At 39.9% G+C, this 20,423-nt stretch overlaps 1 non-coding gene across 1 annotated transcript; it reads left to right on the forward strand.

Annotated features, from left to right (window-relative positions):
• Positions 1–15,071: 15,071 nt before the first annotated feature.
• On the forward strand, positions 15,072–15,175 carry LOC122687127. The gene has a single exon (XR_006339029.1). It is a non-coding gene; the product is annotated as a U6 spliceosomal RNA (small nuclear RNA).
• Positions 15,176–20,423: the final 5,248 nt, after the last annotated feature.

Genomic DNA, 20,423 nt, shown 5'->3' on the forward strand with positions numbered 1-20,423 from the left:
TAATCTGCCTTCAACATTTCTGCAAGTAGGAGCTCATCCAAAACACTCAAAATTTTGCTGATGTGTGACGGTGAGGGTCACAGGGAAGACAAGACATTTGCTTCCCTTCCTTTCCCAGGCAGAGAGTCTTTAGAAGTATCAGCACAAGAAGTAATCAAATAACTGAAAGAATATAAAATAATAATGTATGTGTGAAAGTATAGAATTCCCTCAAAAGTAAGTCAAAACCTCTGTTCTTGAATAGATAAAAAAAGAAAGTCTGGAGACCTTGAAGGACTGTTTCTGATTAGCAGGGCTCCAGGTTCTAAAATCTGAGAGACCTAAGTTTGATTTCTGTCACCACCACTAATGAGCAGATTGTTTCACATCTCTGAGTGTCAGTTTTCTCTTCTGTAAACTGAGGAAAATAATAACCATCTCATAGAGATTTAAAATAACCATTTCAGAATCTGTGCTAAAAGTTTATTACATTGCTTTACACATGTTAAGCCCTCAGTAAACAGTTGCCATAAAATTACTGTTAATCAAGAAAGGTTTTCCTCTTGTTTCCTTCAAATTCTCACTGTGGCCAACACCCTGCTTGCTTCTCTGTCCTTTGGGCATAAAGGGCAAGCCATTTCTCCTTCTCCACTGATACTTCCTTTAGGAAAAATGGAAGGCAAGTTATTCCACCTCCATCATAACCAAAAAGGACTTGCCAGGTGCTCAGGGGTAAAGAATCTGCCTTCCAATGCAGGGATGTGGGAGACATGGATTTGGGGTGGGTAAGAACCCCTGGAGGAGGAAATAGCAACCCACTCTGGTATTTTTTTCTGGGAAATTCCAAGGACAGAGGAGGCTGTCAGGCTACAGTTCATAGTGTTGCAAAGAGTTGGACATGACTGAGCACACATGCCAGACTCTATAACCAAACATCACGGTCTAGTACATTCAGAGGAAAGACAGCAAATGCAATATCTAAATTCAAAAACATATATAAATATAACGGCACTGCTTCCCAGGTGGCTCAGTAGTAGAGAACCCTCCTGCCAATACAGGAGATGGGGGTTCAATTCCTGGTCAGGAAGATGCCAGGGTGAAGGAAATGGCAGCCCACTCCAGTACTCTTACTTGGGAAATCCCATGGACGGAAAAGCCTGGTGGACTACAGTCCATGGGGTCACAAAGGAGTTGGACACGACTTAGCAATTAAAAAACAACAATTGGGAATCATAGAATGATCTGCATAATCTGCTCCCAACATTCCTGAACAAGGAATGAAGTGAAGTGAAGTGTTGTCACTCAGTCGTGTCCAGCTCTTTTCAACCCCATGGACTGTAGCCTGCCAGGCTCCTCTATCCAAGGGATTTTCTAGGCAAGAATCCTGGAGTGGGCTGCCATCTCCTCCTCCAGGGGATCTTCCCAGTCCAGGAATTGAACCTGGGTCCCCCGAAATACAGGCAGACTTTTTACCATCTGAGTCACCAGGAAAGCCCTTGAACAAGAAGGGTTTCCTCCAAAAGTAATAATAATAATAAACAAGCCATAGTATAGAAAAAAAAAAAGAGCATTGTGAATTTCACTCAAGCCAGTTGGGTCATGCCTAGCTCTCAGGCACTTTCTGGTAGTCAGCTGCCCCTGAAGAAAACCCAAGTGAGAGGATTCCACTGTCACTCCTGCAAGTACAATTCTGCCAGGCAGTCAGACTCTTACTAAGTAAGTACTTGTTAGCAAGTAAGCCCCAATGTACTTCATACAATCTGTCCTGTGAACTCAGTGTACCTTTGGGCAATTAGGAGATATGATGGAATTCTAGAAGCAAATTTCTAATATTCTTACAGTTGGTATCAGGTGAGCAGTCGTCCTCCTGAATCAGTGGCTGAGCTTGGGGCCATTTGGGGTTCCATGCTCTGTGCCTAACAGTCCTGGCTATAGACATTGCTGGATTCTTTTATTATTACTATCATTAAAAACCATTGATTTTGTATTGGAGTATAGCTGACTGACAAAGTTGTGATAGTTTCAGGAGGACAGCAACAGGACTCAGCCATTCATATACCTGTATCCATTCTCCCAGCAGCTCCCTTCTCATTCAAGCTGCTACCTAACATTGAGCAGGGTTCCCTGTGCTGTACAGTAGGTCCTTGATGGTTATCCCTTTTAAATACTGCAGAGTGTACATAGCAATCCCAAACTGGTTTCTTAATCCACATTCATGAAAGAGGAGCAAAGTGTGGAAGGGATATCCTGTGAATATTTTAGCCTTTTCATGTGTTTTGCATACTTAACTTCATACTGAGAGTGCATTAAACACAGTCTAGAATAAGCCATGAATTTAACCAGCAGCAGCCTAATTTTGACATTGTCTAAGTCAATTAACATCACCCAAAGTGTCAGTGGGTGTATGGATAGTTTTCTACACAGTCTGGGGTAGCCGTTTATGGAGTGTGGCTCATCTGATAAAATGTTAGCCTACCATCTTTGGAGGATGGATTCTTGGTGAAAACAGCTGACCATTCCTAAAATTAAACACTAAACTAACTGGTGTGTGTGTGTGTGTGTTAGTCGCTCAGTCATGTCCAACTCTTTATGACCCCCTAGACTGTAGTCCGCCAGGCTCCTCTGTCCATGGGATTCTCCAGGCAAGAATACTGGAGTGGGTTTCCATTTCCTTCTCAAGGGGATCTTCCCAACCCAGGGATCGAACTTGGGTCTTCCACATTGCAGGCTGATTCTTTACCATCTGAACCACCAGGGAAGCCCAAGCTAATTGGTACATAATACTCTACTCTTTTTATACTGAAGTTTTAGAATAATGTATTAAAGACAGTAACAAAATGAAACCTAATGTATTTATATTAATTAGAAATGATATCTCTTGAGTGCCTATGTATATGAAGACACTTTTGCATCCTCCTTTCATTATACCATCTTCAGTAACCTTGACTCATTAACCCAGAGATAGATATCACTGAATTGTTCATCAATTGTTTCCAGTCTGTTGTGAAATAATCTTTGTATCTAGATTTATTTTCTAAGGTCTGATTTGTCATTTGGCCAGAATTCTCACTTTCCCAAGATACCAATGGATCTTGGTATCAAGAACCTATTTGTAAATTTACTGTTTACTTGATATCACTGAATTACCTATTCACTGGGGCGGGAGGGGGGGGCAGGGAGGAAATCAGCTATCTTTTATTTCAGTCCAAAAACTTACAGAAACTAAGACTTATTCCTTAAAAAAAAATCTGTTCTCTGTTGCATTCTGCCCTAACCAAGTAAAGTAGCAGGACAATGACCGACTACATTGTCATCTTTCACTGCTACTTACATCTTTTCTTCTATGTAAGAATGTAGCAGTTTTGTGTATCTACTCTGTATCTTGTTTGTGTCCTTTGTGAGCATTTTATAAATGTTAAACTGAAACTATAAAGGCATAGTTAATAGAGTGTAGCTTACAATTATATCTACTATTTTTGACCTCTTATTGTGAGCTAGACATTTTGTTAAGTACTTCACAGATATGTTATTTAATCACACACCCATTGAGGAGACTTTTGCTATCCGTATCTTATAGGTAAGTTAAGAGCTATAAGAAGTCTGTTGCCAAAGTTACCCAGCTAGGAGGTAATAGAAGTAGATTTGAGCTCAGCTGTCTGACTCACAGGGCTTCCCAGGTGGCTCAGTGGTAAAGACTCCATCTGCCAATGCAGGAGATTTGGATTCAGTCTCTGGGTCGGGAAGATCCCCTGGAGAAGGAAATGGCAGCCCACTCCAGTACTCTTGCCTGGGAAATCCCAAGGACAGAGGAGCCTGGTGGGCTACAGTCCATGGGGTCGCAAAAGAGTCAGACAGGACTTAGTGACTAAACAAGGAAAACAACTCTGACTCAGAACCAGCCCTCTGACTACCTTATACTACATTGTAACCCGTCCTTTCCCACATACATTCCTCGTGACCACACACATCTATTGTTTACAACTTAAGGCATCCTCAAGGCAGGAGCCCTTTATTTTCAGCTTCAGGTTTACAATTTGGTGAATTATAAGTGAATAAGTGACATTCCCTGAAAACATTACTTTTTAAAAAAATAGCCCTTTTGCTGGTTTTATTTCCATGATCACTTCAATAATTTATCTTGTGAAAATTTCAATATCTGTGTGTCATCATATAAATAGTAACCTAATATCTCTAAAATCCCAAAGAAAATTGTGCTTGCAAAGGCGATATCTCTGTGACTCCATGTTATGGGGGTCTTGGAGAGGATACGGACACCCCTGTAAAGATGTCGAAGGCTGACATCTGGGACTTGCCCTTAATTGTTGCAATGGAGGAGGCAAATCCAGTGAGACAGAAAGGGCATATTTGTAGAAAAACAGAGAAAGTTTTCAAAGTTTGTGTGTGTGTGTGTGTGTGTGTGTGTGTGTGTGTGAGAGAGAGAGAGAGAGAGAGAGAACTCTAATAAGTGTGATGTCATGACCTCTTGGAAAAAAGTGCAGAATACATACCTTGCAACTCAGGGCTAGCCCAGGGCAAAACATAATCCAGACGAGGTACACCCATGGACTCTCAAGCAGGCCTTTCTATCTGGACTTCCCTTCTCCCCAGTTCTCCTTCTTCTAAAGCTCACATAGTTCCACCCCATTAAAGCTTACTCTTAAAAAAGATATCAAATGGGCAATTAAGAAACAGTAGTGTCAAGCGTTAACAAAAACGTAGAGGACATAGTTTCATAAAAGTTTGATAAAATTTGACATCCGTACATTCTTTGTGGCCAGCAACTTATAACACTTTTCAACTGCCTTGAAAGTGTATATACCGTTAACTTGAAACATTTCATTTCTAGAACTTTATCTTAACAAATATTAACTTTTGCAAAATTTGAAACTATAACAGCATATCAGAAATTCCAAAAATAAGCTAAGTAAATAAAAATATGAAAATTGATTACCATAAATTACAACACAACCTTACACCAAAATACTAAGTAATCATTATATTGGAGAAGCATCTTATTTCTAATAAAACTTGACTTGAAAAAGCAAATTATAAATTGTATAGAAAGGTAAAATATTATCTGCATACAACAAATATAAAAGAATGTACGATCTCTGAGAATTTAAACATTATCTTCAGGTAATAAGAATACAGAGGGCTTAATTTGGTCTCCTTTGTTTGTCTGTAGCTTGTAGTTTTTAAAGTGAACATGTACTACCGTTATAATAAAAAGAGTTTCTTTTTTGTTTTAAGAAGAAAAATCTGATACTCTAAGTGTAAGTGTGAGTGGCTCTCTTACTTTGATCCCTATCTGTGATATAAAAGTGTTTTTGTTTTTTTTTTTTCAATCTGGAAAAGGAAACCTTTAGCATTTGGGACTGTGTACAAAATGATTCTCCTTAACAGACATCCTTTCAAGGATATAAACTAGCAGCTACTCAGAGGGTTCATCAGACCCCACAGGAGGCTGAGACCTCCTCTATGTGTCTCCTTATATTTGGAAGTCCCTGTGAAGCCGTTTATATCTGAAACTCCAAACCCCAGAGTTCTGAAATCTTCCCAACTTGTGCTCTGTGAACTATGGCATAAATTTTACTTACCCATAGATGATATACTGTTAAGATGAGAGGATGAAAGGATAGAAGACCTTTCAAAGAAAAAGAAAGCTACCTTAATGTGTGTTCAGCTCCTGAGATGTGTGTTCATAGTCATGTCACACCAGATTCCCCACCAAAGCCATGCCTGGTCATGGATCCATCATCTTTGTTCAGTCTGAAAGGTCTTTTCTAACTTCTTAGCCTAGAATATTTTACTCCATCTAGAAAACCTAATCCAAACAATCTCTCTTTTAGACTCTACTTACTACATGTCCCCCTACTGTGTCCCTCACTATTTCCAGAGGGCAGAAACAGAATTGTCTCCTTTCTGAGTGGCTACAGCACTTTTTTCACACTGCTGTTATAAAATTAGTCAGAAAGTGATCTGACAGTAGCTTGCCATTTTATTTCTCCTTGCCCCACTCACTCATCTATTCCCATACTGGGAAATTTGACCAGGAAAGGAGCAGTGAGAAAAAGAGACATAACACTATTATTTATTCAGTCGCTACTTTTCATCAGTAACCATTTGCAATAGGTGTTTTTACTTAAGCTACCTAATGGTATTATCAAATCCTCCAAAAGGCATGTAGTATACACTTCACAATGGAGGAAGTAGACTCTCAAGCCAGCACAGCTGCGGCTGTGGCTGAATTGTGTCTTCCCCACCCAAAGTCATATGTTGAAGCCTTACCCCAACCTCCACACTGTGTGATATAGTATTTGAAGACGCGGACTTCGGGAGAAAATTAGTTTTAGATGAGGTCATGTGAGTGGGGTCCTCATGATGGAATTAGTGCCCTTGGAAGGAGAGACACCAGAAAGAGTACTTTCTCTCTCCTCTTTGTGGGCACAGTAAGAAGGTGGCTGTCTGCAAACCAGTAAGAGGGTTCTCACCAGAACCTGGCCATGCTGGGGCTCTAGTCTCTGAACTCAGACTTCTAGCCTCCAAAGCTGTGAGAAAATACATTTCTGTTTAAGCCATCCAATCTATAGTATTTTGTCACTGCAGTCCAAGCAGACTAAGGCTGATGTTGAATACTAGAGCCAGCATTTAAATCCTGCCTTATTTTTTTCTCTATGATATTATGACAGTGGGTTAGTCACTCAGTTGAGTCTGACTCTTTGCGACCCATGGACTATAGACCACTAGGTTCCCCTGTCCATGGAATTCTCCAGGCAAGAAAACTGAAGTGAATAGTCATTCCCTTCTCCAGGGGATCTTACTGACCCAAGGATCAAACCCAGGTCTCCTGCACTGCAGGCAGATTCTTTACCATCTGAGCCACCAAGGAAGCCTGTGCTGCCTCTCAACGTGGACTATTATATGCCATTATAATTCCAGTATTTAGCATCTGTGCTGTGCTTAGTCACTCAGTCTTGTCTGACTCTTTGCGACCCCATGGACTGCAGCCCACCAGACTCTTCTGTCCATGGGAATTTTCCAGGCAAGAATACTGGAGTGGGTTGCCATGCCCTCCTCCAGGGAATCTTCCCAACCAAGGGATCAAACTTGCATCACTTGCATCTCCTGCATTACAGGCAGATTCTTTACCAACTGAGCCACCAGGAAGGCCAGTATTTAGCAGTGACTGGAATATGAAGTGAAGTCGCTCAGTCGTGTCTGACTCTTTGCGACCCCATGGTAGCCTACCAGGTTTCTCTGTCCATGGGATTTTCCAGGCAAGAATACTAGAGTGGGTTACCATTTCCTTCTCCAGGAGATCTTCCCAACCCAGGGATTGAACCCAGTCTCCCGCATTGTAGGCAGACACTTTGCCATCTGAGCCACCGGGGAGGTCCTGGAATATAGCAAAGTAAAATTTCACAGATGGATGTTGCATGTGGAATGAATGAATGAATAATCAAATGATTATAGATAAAAAGATAAGCATTTACAGCTGAACTTTCACAGTCTAGACACACACCAGTTTACAAATATTTTTGTTCAGGGCAAACCATTTCTGATTGCCATGCAGCAAATATGTACCACTCTCTTGGTTGCAGAGAAAGTGCCAGTGTGTTCTGGGCAGTGTAAAGACTACCACTGGCATTTGCTGAGCTGTTTTGCTTAAGGAGATAAGCTTCTTCTTGGGAATCAGTCAGGAAATCTGGGAAGCTATATTAACCTTTTGAAATTATTGAATCTTGGTCTGCTTTCTTAAACTGAGAAAGCACAGAGAATTTATTTCATGCTTTGAAAATAAAACTGGACACAACTTGTTTTTAAAGAATATAAATTTGAATTTTAGCCCATTCTTGATTATAAAATGCATAACTTTTTCTTCTGCTTTTAGAGTGATTATTCATACTGTGGTTTACTCTGTAATCACATCAAATCTTGTTTTATTCTGATAGTGATTTTGATGCCAACACATTTCTTATCATTCTGGTATGTAAGCATTATGAAAACCAAACTTCATAATCTCCCCAACGTCATTTTTCATTGGCCATAATATTTAAATACCACCCTCAAAGAACAATCCAGAATAAGAATTTCAGAGCCCCAGGAGCTTTCCTGTCAGCTCATAACCTACACGCTGAGAGTTAGCAATCATTAGCACTGCAGAAACCAGTAATTGAGGACCAAGCACCACACTTAGAGACTTGGAGAACTCAGGTTTATTACGCTGGCAGGCCCAGAGGAGTTAACACCTAAGCTCTGAGCCCCGAACAAAGGAGTTACAGAGTTTTTATAGACCTACTATAGTGGGCAACACTAGCTGCTAACAGGCTGGTTTAAACTAAGGGGTTTTGCATGCACGGGAACAGTGGTCAAGATGGGGAGGGGAGTGTCTGATCTTTACGTGGACAGGCATGATTAAGCAGGTTTGCAGGGGCTGGGCAATTGCGAAGAGCAATACAAGGGTGAGTGAGATAAGCTCCAGTTCCTAGTATTGTAAGTCCCCACTTTCTGAGACTACAGGACCTACGTGATCCAAACTTTGCAAGGAGCAAAATTACAGAGTTACAGAGGCAGAAGAGCAGGAGGTTATGTAAAATTTTATCTTTTCCTCTTCACCAGTGCATGCTTGGAGACCAGCGTTGTCAGGGAAGCACAGGATAGCTGCAATGGAGGCATGAAAGCAAATCCAGGTATCACACATCCCTTATTCTCTTCATTAAAACTTCACTTCTTTTCATGACTATTTATATAATTCTATCTTGCAAGACAGTAATATTTATGCCTCTCTCCTAAAAATACTAATGGCTGATGTATCTCAGTCTTGTTCCTAGCTCCATAGATGTGTCAATGGGTATGTGTCCTGAAATCCTACTCTATCATCCAACATTTTTTAAAAGATATAAATGTGAAAGAAAAGATAAAAATAAAGTAGATAAGAATCTCATAAAACAGCCATTAGGGGACATAGCTAAAAGATTAAAGGTAAATATATATTGCCAGACATGGTAATAAGGTGGTCAGGCACTCTTGAAATTAAGCTTGGAAATGTAATATACAGAGATGAAAGGAAATTAAATATGAAACCCTGAGATACTTATTAAGCCGTCAGTGGGAATCTGGACCATGATGTCACAACTAGGAGAGGAAAGACGACGTGTGTAAAGTTGGACGAGATCCAGTTTGTGCTGTAGATTTATGCAGTTAATTTTGTCCCCTGACTGCATTCAGATGAGCATTTCTCCTAGACATACACCAAGAAAATTGCTGCATTATAGCTGTGTTAATGGTAATCAGCTTGCTAATGAGCACCAGAAGGTCGTTACACCAAAGAGAGTCTCAAAGATGTATAACCTAGAGGAAACAAGAGCGTAATTCTTCAGGGAATGCAAGTGTCTTGTTTGTAGGTCATAGATTATTTGTTTTGGTCACTGCATTGCACAGGGAGTTTAATTTACGCAGGAAAAAAAAATGAAGCCTTTTGAATTGTGAGATCAGCCCAGCTTAATTAAGAAAAGTAACACTAGATAGCTTTGAATTTGTGGTAAAAATAGACTTCTTCATCAGTAGACCTAAGATAGTCCTGTGCTGTGTGGAATGATAGTTGAGGTTATGCAAAATGTGAGATTTTATTTGTATTTATTCGTATGCCAGACATTGCTTTGTGGCTTTCTGGCATGGACAAGGTCAAAACCTCTGGGGAGAAAAAGGTAAGGTTCAGAAATTAAGTCACAGTCTTGTGCAAACAATTTCAGAGTCTAAGCTTTCTGAGAGAATTAAGAGATATTTTAATGTTTACCTCAGATGTGCATTTTGGCTTCAAAAGGTTAAGTATTTACTGATACTGACAAAGGAGACTATTCACCAGGAACGCTGCTGTTATAGTTTATTAGGAAGGTCAGGGACATGACAAGGCATCCCTATTCAAGCTGGGTGGGGCCTCCCAGGAACTTGCTCCCCACTGAAGAGTTAGGGAGCTCATCAACTCTTGTATTGTATCAATAGAAACAGAATCATATCACTTGCTTAAATCATTTCAGAAGTTCTATATTTTTGTTTAATGAGTACTTTTAAATAAACTGTTTCACTAATATGCTCTTTGGGTAGCTTTTATAACCAAAGAAGGATACCTTGGAAATGAACAATGGTAATAATTTGCATCTCCCCTGTCTGCTAGTACATGGAATTCATCACCATATTCAAATAAATGTTTTTCTCATCCCCAAAAGAACAAATGAAATGGCTTCTGATGATAGATAGACAGACAGATATAGATACACACAAATATAGATGAACTGATTGCAATGTAATAAATATAACATCATACTATACTATACTATTGGAGAAGGGAATGGCAACCCACTTCATTATTCTTGCCTGGAAAATCCCATGAACAGAAGAGTTCATAGGTTCGCAAACAGTCGAACACAAGTGAGTAACTAACATACACACACACACACACACACACACACACACACACACATATGTGCTATACTATACTATATTATACTATACTATACTATAGGCATTTTATAATTTCCAACCTTATACCTCTCAGAATGAGAAGCTCATATTTTTTAACATTTACCAATATCCTAAAATAAACATCTACTTTTGAGAAGGAAACTTCCTTTGTTCCAAATTCTCAACACCAGAGGGCCCAGTTCTAAACTTCCTCACTGCAAAGAAAACACTCTGGATTAAACCAGTGTTTTAATCGTTGGTTCCATGGTGTCATCTTTTTTCAGAACTTCTATGACATATGTCCTCTCATAAACATTCCAGCCCATCTACACAGAATAATTTCACTGGAGAATGGGTTTCCATACCAATTTGGAAAAAAAAAAAAAATAGAAAGATAAAGAAAAGATAAATGACAGCTGAGGAGTAGGGGAGGGAGGGAGGGAGAAGGGAAGGGAGGGCCCTGTGGAAGGATAGAATGGATAGGTAAGATACTTAATCTATCAGTATAACAATATGGTGTTGGGGAAATATATTTTAAAAACAAAATCTTCCGATACAGAAAACCTCTCCACAAAAATAGTAGAGCGAGAAAACACGTTTATCATTGAATAAGCATTGAACCAGAAAGCAAAGCGAATCAGAGGCAATCCACTAAGAGACGGATGTAAAGACAGAAAAGAATCTTCAGAAGATGCAAGCCACTGCATACATATTCTCGAACAGGAACTAGTCCTCAAGTCAGAGCGCTTGACAGCACCATCTGTAATAAGCGGTTCATCCTGACTTCACCTGGTAGTTGGGGTGACCATTCGTGTTGGCTAATTTTGCTTTTTCCAGAGTGAAAACACATTACTCATCTCTTTGTGACAGGAAGTAGCTTTGCAGTTTGGAATAAGACACCCACCAAAATCAGGTTCTTATCCACTCACAGAGACTGAGAGATGGGGGCCCTGTCTCCCTTGATGTTTAAAGAGATAACCTCCCAGGTCCTCGAGAAAGACATTCCCAGGTCAGAAAGCTGAAAAAAGGCCTATCTAGTTTTCTAAAAGTTTCTTATATATTTCAAAGAGATGAAGAAGTACTTGTAATTACATGTTTTCTAAAATAAATGCTGGAGAAGGAAATGGCAATCCACTCCAGTGTTCTTGCCAAGAAAATCTCCCAGACAGAAGAACCCAGTGGGCTACAGTCTGTGGGGTCGCATAGAGTCAGACACGACTTAGTGGCTGAGCAGCGATAGTGACCAGCAGCAGACTGGGAGGGCAAAGTAAACGCTCTGAGAAAAAGGAGGGGAGGGAAATCTCTTTCCTTATTTTCATCAGGAGGAATTAAGCCTCTTATATTTGATTTGTATTTGTCCTGACACCGGGCACTACTGATTTTAACCCAAAATAAGCCCCCCTGGGTTCGCTCTGAGGTTTGGGTTACTTGCCCTGATGGAAGGGCAGGCAGGAGTCTGAGCTGAAGCTGCTCTGGTTCCCAGAGCTCTGGAGTCTCCCAGGTCTGAGCGCTCCCACACTCTGGGAGTTTGCTTCCAGGGGGTCCCCCAGGATCTAACTCCGAGCTCCTCCCACCTTCCTGCAGACTCAGCCTAGGCCAAGGTTCTTCCTCTCTATCCTGCTCCCAGACAGTGCTACAGCTGCTGACCCAAGGCCCGCGTTCTGAACAACAGCTATATGTTCACTTATCCTCATAAGTGCAAAAATCCACCACTTACCAGACACCTGGGGCTTCCCCCCATGGCTCAGAAGGTAAAGAATCTGCCTGCAGGAGACCCAGTTCCATTCCTGGGTTGGCAAGATCCTTTGGAGAAGGAAATGGCAACCCACTCCAGTATTCTTCCCTGGAGAATCCCATGCACAGAGGAGCCTGGTAGGCTACAGTCCATGGGATCACAAAGAGCTGGACATGACTGAACCGACTTAGTAGAGCTCCAGACACTTGCCCTGGAGAAAGTCATTTCTCCTCTTTAATTTTAAGGAAGAAAGACCCATAGATGAACTAAGAAAGTCAAGAAATCATTTCCTAGAACAGCAGAGACTTAGGGCCTGAAAGTGACCTTAAAGACAAATTCATCCTGTCCCCAAACATTGTCAGTTTCCATGTTTAAGGCAGCACATTCCACTATCAGATGCCTCACAATTTTATACACAGAGGTACAATCTGCTTCTTTACCCATCTGACCCATCGGGTCTGCTTCTGTCATCTGGAACTACAGCAAATAAAATAAGGTAGAAAAAGCTAACATCTCCAAAGCACTATAGAGCCTATAAAGCAAATTTATGTTGATTACCTGATTTTATCAACAGAACCCTTTATATATTTGCAGCCAGTAGTTTTTTCACAACTGCCTTATCTTCAGTAGGGGAAACTCCCCAGGGTTTCCAGACTCTTCACCAACTTGATTTCCTTCATTTATACTCACTATGGTTTTTAGTGCCTCCTTTTAATTGGGTACAAATTAATGGCAATTAAAGAATTAGACCTTATCTCAGAAAATACTTCCTAGTAAGCACTTCCTTGGCCCAATCACTTTTTGCTACGTTAAAATGCTGCATTAGTAGTAAGTCTTCTTTTCTTACAAATAAGAATAAACAAAATATTCTTACTAAAAACAGTACGCATGATACAGGTTTGTTAAACATTTTTCTCCTTCTTTTGCTAGCAGATTGTTGTAAATGTGCTTTTATCTCACATGTCATGCTAAAGGAAGCAAGACCTCAGAGAAGAAGAAAGCATGTTTATGAAGACCCTGACTGCCCAGAGCTGTCTCCATGCTGCAGATGGTGTGGGAGGGTGGCTTTGTTAACTCACACTGTGTCTTGGTCAGTTCAGACTCTCAGATGCGCTCGTGCTTACCCAGCTTCTCTCCTCTATAAAGAGGAGGGGATCTGTGCCTTCAGCTCCAGGGGTATGGGGGACAGAGGCTGACACTAGCAGACACGTGAGTCCTGGGTGTGCCCTGGCTGGCGCTTCATATTTCTGCTGTGTGCTGACTCCATCTGGCAGTTGGGCGTCCTGCACATGTGCTTTATTCTTCTGGCTCCTGGGAAAATCCTGAGTCTCCATCACGTCCACTATCCAGAGCCCTGGCTCATGAAGAGTCACCTGCAGTCCTGTCCCCAAGACTGGTCGACTGTGCATCAACTCAGCTTCTACAGCGTGGAACTGAGAAAACCTCAAGAGCACCGGGAAGACCTTGCTCTGTCTGATCACACCTCACCTCCTCTCTCCTCATGAGGCTCTGGGTGGAGCAGACTGCAATCGGAATTCCAAACAGGGGAGTGGAGCGTGGGCCTCCCCCTTGACTGCCTCCCCTTTCACTGACAGGGGGGTGACCCCAGTGCCCACCACCTCCTCACTGCACACCACTGCCACCCAAACCAACCCCAGGGAGGTGGACATCTCCCATCTCATCCACCTTCTCTCTCCTTCCCACTGTCTTCTGAGGTCACAAAGACTGTCTTCCGCTGCATCCTTTCCTAGTCTACATCTCCTTTACCTGAAACTATGATTGGACCAGCTCAACCTGTCTGTGCTGTGCTGGGCTCAGTCGTGTCTGACTGTGACCCTATGGACTGTAGCCCATCAGGTTCCTCTGTCCATGAGATTCTCCAGGCAAAAGTACTGGAGTGGGTTGCCATGCCCTTCTCTGGGGGATCTTCCCAACCCAGGGGTGGAAGCTGAGTCTCCTTCACTGCAGGAAGATTCTTTACCATCTGAGCCACCAGGGAAGCCTTATCTCCCATACAGACTCCGGGTTTATTAAGGAAGGACCCTTGTTGATTTTGATCTCTTCATCACTTAGTACAGCTCCTAACTATCCAAAGGGGCAGCAAAGCCTAGCCTAAGTTCTGATTGGGTTCAGATTTTGGTTCTACTGGATCCTGGTTATGTGATTTTGAGGAAGTAATTAACCTCTCGGGTGCTTAAATCTGCTTACCTATTAAGTGCGGAAGATAATAATAGATGTAATGACTATTACGAATAGTAATAGAGACTTCCAGGTGGCACAGTGGTAAAGAATCTGCCTGCAATACAGAGATGCAGGAGACACGGGTTTGATCCTTGGGTTGTGAAGATCCCCTGGAGAAGGGAATGGCAACCCACTCCAGGATTCTTGCATGGAGAATCCCATGGAGAGAGGAGGCTGGTGGGCTACAGGCCATGGGGTTGCAAAGAGTTGGACACGACTGAGCAACTAACACACACACACACAAATACTGTATTTTATAATTAACATGGGCATGTCGTAAATGTCTGTGAACTGTCCTAAAGACCAGCAGCTGCTCTCTAGTCTGCTCTTCTCTAGGAAACCAACTGGTTTTGGAAGTCACAGAGGATAAGGGTAGTGGTTTATGCTCCCAGACACAATTATTCTCTAGGCTGTGATGCTGCATGTCACACACAGAGGGTTTATCAAGTCTCCAGTGTTTGCAAGGACTGTGGAGCCTGCGTGCACCACTGCTTCTAGCGTAGATCTCACAACAAAGGTACACGTTTGATCTGAGCCCCTGGTCCATCTCTTGCTGGGTACCGAGGGCTCCCAGAAGGCCCAGGAGGATGAACAGGTGAGTTGATAGCAACACACTGGTGGAGTTCTGGCCTCTGCATCAGAAAACAATACTAAGGTGCTTGCTTCAGCAGCCTGTATACTAAAATTGAAATAATACAGAGATTATCATGGCCCCTGCTCAAGGATGACATGCAAATTCATGAAGCGTTGGGTATTTTTTTGTAAATCAACGATAGTTAAATAAATAAGCAAACAAATGAAAAAGAAAACATCTCCAAGACCTGTGTAATCTTAGGGAGTCACTTAACCTGACTAAACCTCAGTTTCCATATGGAAAATAGATGAAATAAAGTATGTGAATATTCATATGTCAAGCACTTAATGATGTACAAAAGCAAGAGATTTGCTAATTACCCTCATCAAAAGCTCCTCTAAGCCCAGAGGAGTCAGTCTGTCTGATTCACAGAAACTTCCTGTAATATTTTCAAGGGGCAACCCCCAGTATGAGAGCTTGCATAGGTTCTGACATTAATGTATTGTGTGTGTGTGTGTGTGTATGCCTGACACGTCTATCTCCTCTCCATATTTTACCTCACATCCTAAGAAATCCAATTACTTACTATATTCCTATCAGAACTAAATAAAAGATTTTATTCTAATGACTAGCAGACAGTAGGGGTAAAATTAGCTTTGGATGACTATGAAAGTGCATAATGTTCTAGTTTACCAGAAGCCAAGGAAACATAGTATATCCAGCAGCAATTTTTCTTCCTTCTTATTCTTTCTTTGTGGTGAAGCTGAGAATAGTGCCCTTAGGTTTTTCTCACTATATATGTAGATGGGGGAGCAGAAAGGAGCTGCCACACCTCGGACTCAGAGAAAGTGCAATTAAAAAGGCAAAAATAATTTGTTAAAAAAAATAATAATAATAATTTGTTGCTCTTTTACCACAGTGTTTCTTTCCTATCAAAGTCACCTCAAATCAACCATGTGAACATAATGTAATTCAACAAAAATATTATTTTAGGCATAAGAAAATTTTATAGGAGGAAACATATTGGATGAAGTATCGCTCGTGGTGTAATTTTAATTCTGAAAGATCTTGCTAAGAGGGCTTATTTAAATAGGTTCTCCCTGAGATGAATATTTAGGGGGAAAATATTCCTACAGGATGATTTATAGCAGAATTATATGAACAGAATGAAGGACAGAAGAATTTTATTAGAAAAGGGTCTCATTTCCACAAAATATAAATTATACCTTTTAGAAAATATATTGAATTTTATTAATATTCTGTAGACAGCCCGAAGTGTTAATCTCTACCCCTACCTATAAGACTTTCATTATGATGTACAAGGTGTATTTACCCTTTAACCAAATAATTTTAGAGCAACTCAGTGGAGCCTCCAGTTTACATATCCTACAAAATATTTTCATTGCAGTTACAAAAATCTTATACTTTGTTGGCAACTTTTAATGATATAAATGTAGGGGTGTCTGTATTCACATATGCATGTTTTGGGTGTTACAAGAATGCATATTAATCAGGAGCTCATTGCATTTGATGTCTAGAAAGAATTTTCTCCAACACTCACTGTTTTTGTTGTTAATGTTTTAACCATTATTGCTAAGTAGAGATACAATCAGCTTGAGGTTCTTCAGTGTTCTGATTAAAATTCTGCATTGTGTGATCTTAAAATTTACAGTTAGAGGAATTACTTACAGTAGATCATTGAGTACTGTATTTCTGCCTGGCATTTGAAAGTGACCTCATTTAGACCTTGGTAACTAATATTTTTGATGAGGAAATTGACTTATTAGGATTTAAAGAACTTGGTTATAAATCCTTTTCTGGTCTCTATCTGACATGAAAATTGAGCCTTTCTTGGGATGGTGGCTTTGTTGTAGCAAACAAGAGTAAATTGACCACTAAATGCAGCGTGAGTTTCAGCAAGGACAAGCTAGAATTTACATTTTGAAAGTGAGGGCTGAGAACAGAAATGAGGATAAATCCAGGAGATTCGAGAGAAAAGACTAGATGCATTTTGATTCTTAAATAAATGTTATTAAATATTTTTCTTTTACATAAGTATACATAGACTGTAGCAATCATATATGTCATTCTACCAGGGCATGGAAAAAGGAACCCAGACTTTCTGTCTCATTCAAAATACCTGTAAAATATGCTACTGCAAGAATTCTTATTCTGTATTTATAAAATGGGAAGAATCTGGTTTTAATAGCTGGGCCTAAGTTAAAACTAGAACCCATGCATTTCTTTATATCTTAAAAAAATATTCTAGTGATTCCTCACTGAACACGGGTTAAGAACAGCTTCTACTTGCATCTCCATGAAGAGGAGAATGCTGAAGACACATTTCTTCCAAGTGGCTGGAAATTTGAAAGCAAGACATCTTGGCATGTCACCCAGGCCCTTATCTAAATCTAAAGCCCTACACCTACATGTCAATCCCAAACTCCCTAACACGGCTATATTTAGAATAGGTAATCAGCAAGGTCTTATTGTATAACACAGGGAACTCTGCTCAATGCTATATGGCAGCCTAGATGGGAGGAGGGTTTAGGGGAGAGTGGATACATGTGTACATACGGCCGAGTCCCTTTGCTATCCACCTGAAATTATCACAATATTGTTAATCAGCTATTCTTCAATAGAAAACAATTTTTTTTTTAATACAGCCCTGGGGAACTGCACATGAAGGAATTCTCTGGTATTTATTATTGGTCAAAGTGCCATATATCTCCAGGTAATAAACCTGAAGTTCAAAGAATACTTTTCAGCACAAGTATTTCTGGCTTGCTCTCAGAATAAATGCTGAAATTCAAGAATCCATAGCCTCTTCATCTGGATAAAAAAATTTAAGGCAAAACATTAAACCTAAAGGGCTATCAATACATGTTCCCCCCAAAATAAATGAGATGGAAAAAAAAAAAGGAAAAGGATTTTAGAATTGTCTCTATCAATCTGTAAGGAAACACTAGCATCATTCTCTGTCCATGGTATTTTAGAGTGGTAGGAGCTCTGAAAAGATTCTCTAATCTACCATACACATTTTCCCATGTGAGAAAACCATCAGAGTTGTTGTGAGATGTCTAAGGCCACATAGTCAACCAAAGGCAAGCCAGGATTTGAACCAGGGTCTTTCTATACTGGTATATATCTTCACCTCCATTATTTTTCAGGAACACAGGACTGAGGCAAAGTTCAACACTGTCAAAGATGGCAAATGTAACCTCTACTTTGAAGGGGAGACAAACCAAATTAAATCTATCTCCTCCAATCAACAAAACTTTTTTCTCTCTTTACATCCTCCTCGGTGGTTGCCTCTGGTTTTCCTAACTTATCATTATGGATGAAAAAACTTAAGCATGACAATACTAGAAATGGTGACTGCAGATAAATCTTCAATAAATTTCAAATCCATGTGTGTTCTTATTTTTTGTTGTCAGTTTATTTTAGCTTTTTCATTTATGTATTTACTTAGCCCTCACCATATCCCAAACAGACCAATACAGTCCATGGAATTCTCTGGGCCAGAATACTAGAGTGGGTAGCCTTTCCCTTCTCCAGGGGATCTTCCCAACCCAGGGATCAAACCCAGGTCTCCTGTGTTGCAGGTGGATTCTTTACCAGCTGAACCACAAGGGAAGCCCAAAATAGAATTTAAGATGGCAGAAAATTTACCTCTGTATGCATTCTTCACCCCTTCTGTCAAACCATGGTGTGTATCATCAGAAATTAATGTAATAATAAGGTAGCCAGGCCCTTTTTCTTCTTGGTTCCATCTGATGACTCCTCCTGGTAATGCATCACTGTTGTGAATAACCCAAAATCTGCCTGAGACAACATGGAAAGGTGAAGTCACAGTTCCAAGAGATATAATTATTTAATGAATCAAATTATTCACATTGCTTATACCTCTACAGAACTGGCCCACATAAAAAATATGGATTATTCATTTCTAAGGTGTATTCCTAGGTGTTATATAAAAATTTTAGACCTTTATCTAAGTAACATGGTTTTCCCAAAAAGTCTCTGTAAGCAATCCTAAGCCCTAAAATAACCAGTCTAGGGGAAGCCTCTTTCTTTCTACTTATCATTCAGTTGCATACTTTGGTCACTCAAGCTATTGTCAATAAAAATTTGGAATACCAAAAGAAAAAAGAGAAGATGTGAAATATTCTCTTTGGCAGCATTTGGTGCTTTTAAAATAAAAAGTCAGCATCCCCTTTTCTATATAAGCTCAGAACATCACATCCCATGGCATCTTTTCAAATGGCCTGAATTGTATTCCTCGCTTCCCTTGATTTATCCCCCCGTTGGCCCCTGCAGGAGAGCATCATTTTTTTTCTCCTGCCCTCTGTCTCCTATATTTCATTTCAGGTGTCTATCGAGGCAATGAAAGATAAAGCTCTTTGCTTTCTCTTGTACTAAAGTTCTATATGGAATCAGTTCACCTGTCTGTCACTCCTCATTAAATTCTTACCCTCTTCATTCACATCCTGATCTTTGCAAATGAACATTTGCTTAATAAATGTTCCCAAGACTAACAGTGCAGAGTGAAAATCCCACACAGCAGTAAATTATTAACTCAGTCACAGAGGGAGTGCCATATATGACTTTTCAGAATGAGTTATTATGTGGATCATCATGTAATTATGAATTTTTCAAGCCATGATAGAGGAAAATTGAATATTTAATATTTTATGGACATATTCTACACTGAGGACATCTTTCAAAATTTTATGATAATTTTTAGAGTGAGCGAAGAGCAGAACAAAAGTTACAAAATAATTGCAAACTTGAATATTTAATCACCAGGGACATTGTTGATTATTTCTCAAATTATGTAATGTAACCAAGGCTGTGAACTTTTAATCATAGTGTATTCAAATGGAGAAAATAAAGGGCATTAAAATCAATCTATAAGTATGTTTTGGTTGTTTAAGAAATAAGAATACAAAGCTTAATGTTGTCAAATTGAGATCTTAGGGTATAAATATTCATGTGAGAGGCAATCTTGAGGGATTTGTTCTAAATGAGCTATTGTTGAATGAAAACTTTTTAAAATGAGCCAATTTTAAATGTTCAAAATCAACACTAAGGAGTAAACATTGAAATAGCTTAAAACACTTGACTGAAAATAAAATGGAAAACATAAATTGGTGTTTGTCTGAAAATTTTTAAATTGCAAGAAATATTTTATAGTTTTAATTTTAAAAAATTAAGGAAAATTAAAAGATAGACAATTCCATGCCAAATAACCAATAATAAGATTTTATGAGTTGCCCTGTATCCTTTACACAAATTCATGCATTCACGTCATAACATAATATGTAGCACTTCAGTTATCACTCATATTTTAACTTTGAAAATTAGAATATTTAGTGATTTCAAATTGTTTCTCAATAGATTCTCATTGCTGGAGAGGGTCACTTCCCAGTG

Source organism: Cervus elaphus, chromosome 30 (assembly GCF_910594005.1).
Source record: "Cervus elaphus chromosome 30, mCerEla1.1, whole genome shotgun sequence".
NCBI lineage: Eukaryota > Metazoa > Chordata > Mammalia > Artiodactyla > Cervidae > Cervus > Cervus elaphus.